The sequence below is a fragment of the Triticum dicoccoides genome, chromosome 2B (genome assembly GCF_002162155.2).
Source record: "Triticum dicoccoides isolate Atlit2015 ecotype Zavitan chromosome 2B, WEW_v2.0, whole genome shotgun sequence".
NCBI classification, from domain to species: domain Eukaryota; kingdom Viridiplantae; phylum Streptophyta; class Magnoliopsida; order Poales; family Poaceae; genus Triticum; species Triticum dicoccoides.
Genome location: NC_041383.1, coordinates 100098066 through 100101285, shown reverse-complemented (window position 1 = coordinate 100101285; position 3220 = coordinate 100098066).

Sequence of the window (3220 nt, the reverse complement as noted above, 5' to 3'; positions counted from 1 at the left end):
AATGCTCTGATACCACTTGTAGGACCTTGAGAAGAGGTGTCTAGAGGGGGGTGATTAGACACTAAGTACCAAAGTTGCAGTTTTTAGCAAATTTAAGTTTAAGTGGAGTTTAGGCACAAGTTTAACATTCACAACACATAGCAAGCAAGCATGCAAAGAGTATGTGAGCAGCAGAAAATAAAGCATGCAACTTGCAAGAATGTAAAGGGAAGGGTTTTGGAGGATTCAAACGCAATTGGAGACACGGATGTTTTTGGCGTGGTTCCGATAGGTGGTGCTATCGTACATCCACGTTGATGGAGACTTCAACCCACGAAGGGTAACGGTTGTGCGAGTCCACGGAGGGCTCCACCCACGAAGGGTCCACGAAGAAGCAACCTTGTCTATCCCACCATGGCCGTCGCCCACAAAGGACTTGCCTCACTAGCAGTAGATCTTCACGAAGTAGGCGATCTCCTTGCCCTTACAAACTCCTTGGTTCAACTCCACAATCTTTGTCGGAGGCTCCCAAGTGACACCTAGCCAATCTAGGAGACACCACTCTCCAAGAAGTAACAAATGGTGTGTTGATGATGAACTCCCTGCTCTTGTGCTTCAAATGATAGTCTCCCCAACACTCAACTCTCTCTCATAGGATTTGGATCTGGTGGAAAGAAGATTTGAGTGGAAAGCAACTTAGGGAAGGCTAGAGATCAAGATTCATATGGTAGGAATGAAATATCTTGGCCTCAACAGATGAGTAGGTGGTTCTCTCTCAGAACTGGTAAGTTGGAAGTGTAGGTTTGTTCTGATGGCTCTCTCCACGAATGAAGAGGAGGTGGAGGGGTATATATAGCCTCCACACAAAATCTAACTGTTACACACAATTTACCAATCTCGGTGGGACTGAATCAATAAACTCGGCCAGACCAATTTAGCAAACAATGTGACTGTTAGGAATTTCGGTGGGACCGAAATGCAACTCGGTAGGACCGATATGATTAGGGTTAGGGCATAACGTAATCTCGGTGAGACCGATTACACAAACTCGGTAGGACCGATTTTGGTAATTAGCTAACCAGAGAGTTGGTCAGGCGAACTCGGTGGGACCGATTACTCAAACTCGGTGGGACCAATTTTGGTAATAAATTAACCAGAGAGTTTGCATTGTAATCTCGGTAGTACCGATTGCTCAAACTCGGTAAGACCGATTTTGATAATGGACATACACAGAGAGATTACAATCCCATCTCGGTGAGACCGAGATCCCTATCGGTGAGACCGATTTGCCTAGGGTTTGTGGCAGTGGCTATGACATCTGAACTCGGTGGCATCGGATTGAAAGAATCGGTGTGACCGATTTTGGCTTTAGGTTTAGGTCATATGTGGATGTGAGAAAGTAGTTGAGGGTTTTGGAGCATATCACTAAGCACATGAAGCAAGAGACTCATTAAGCAACACCTCATCCCTCCTTGATAGTATTGGCTTTTCCTATAGACTCAATGTGATCTTGGATCTCTGAAATATAAAATGAAGAGTCTTGAGCTTTAAGCTTTAGCCAATCCTTTGTCCTTAGCATCTTGAAGGAGTTCCACATCCTTTAGTCCATGCCACTCCATTGTTGAACTTGTCTGAAATATACTAGATAAAAGGGTTAGTCCAACAAGAGATATGTTGACATTAATTACCAAAACCACCTAGGGAGCACTTGTGCTTTCACAAAGGGTGATGCCGACACGACAATCAGCATTATGAGGAGCAGAAAGGAGAAGGACCCAGACTTCTTGTTTGAGTACGTGCTCGATAAGGAAGGGCGGTTAAAGAGCATGTTCTGGTGCGATGTACAGTCACGGCAGGACTATCAGCTGTATGGAGATGTGATCGTGTTTGACAGCACATACAAGATGAACATATATGATATATGCCGTTCATCCCCTTTGTCGGTGTTAATAATCACCGTTGCACCATCGTGTTTGGTTGCGCCATTGTGTCTCACGAGACTAAAGGTACGTACATGTGGCTACTCCAGACATTCTTGAAAGCAAATTGTCAGAAGAAGCAAAAGTCAACCAGCACAGACAGAGACACTACAATGATCCGAGCGATTCAGAATGTACTTCCCACCGATGACCTCCTTGTCGTCTTCACCGTCGCCGTTGTCGCTACCGCTGCTCAGCTCGTCCATCCACCCGAGGCCGTCATCGTCGCCAGCCGCCACTGCAGTAGAATTGCGGATCGTCTCCATCAAGCCCAAGGTGTCCTTCGAGTATCTCATTTCTGGCGGTGACACAAGTACGGGCTCCGTCGACATGATGATGGCGGCGAGGAAGCCCGGACGCAACGCCTCCTGTTCTGGCGGTATCTCCACTATCGGCACGGGTGGGAGAAGGGCGATCGACGCTGGCGGAGGAGGTCGGGTAGGGGCGCCCAACACGGGACGGGGAGGAAGAACCAGCCGTCCGTCGCGGCATTTGCGGAGGACGTTATCCGAGTGATGGCCCTTCCAAAACTGCCAGCGACAAAGCCGGTTCCATTGACCGCTGGGGTGATGGCCAACCTTGCTCCGGGGTGCGACGGGGCCCAGTACCACGTACCCGGTAGCACTGTTGTGCCACGTACCTGGAAGACGTAAAGAGGGTGACACGAGGATGTTGTGCAGCTGCAACTCCATCACCTCGGGTATGCCGATGTTCGACGGCCACCAACCGGCGGGGGGCGTGCCGCCTCCGCAAGAACCGTTGGCGCCGGACAAGGCGAGCATGGTGGGGAATGGTGGAGATGTGAGACGGAAGATGGCGTGAGGGGAGTGCCAGGGAGGTATGTCGGGTCGTGATGCCTTCTTATAGCGCGGCGAAGCAGGTGGATGGGCGGTGGAGGCTGCTTCTCGGCCATTATGGTCGTGTTAGTGGAGCGTCGTGGGCAACCGCGCCGGTGGTTATGGTGGGCAAAGCGACACGACGGCGGGCGGCGGGCGCTCAGTCGACCCGATGTTGATGGCGGCGAAGCGATGCAACAACGGCGGGTGACAGGCCCCTCGAGTGGCGTGTTTGATGTGCTGACCGGTCCGTCTCGAACGCCCGCGACGCCGTGCTGCACGACGCTGCGGTTTCAGCATGTTGCACAGCACGCAGCATGACCAACACATGATTTTTTTAGTCTGATGCATGTGCGCCGAACCGAGCGGGCACGCGGCATACCACCGGGTTGATGTCATGGGCCCACATGCCCATGGGCATGACGA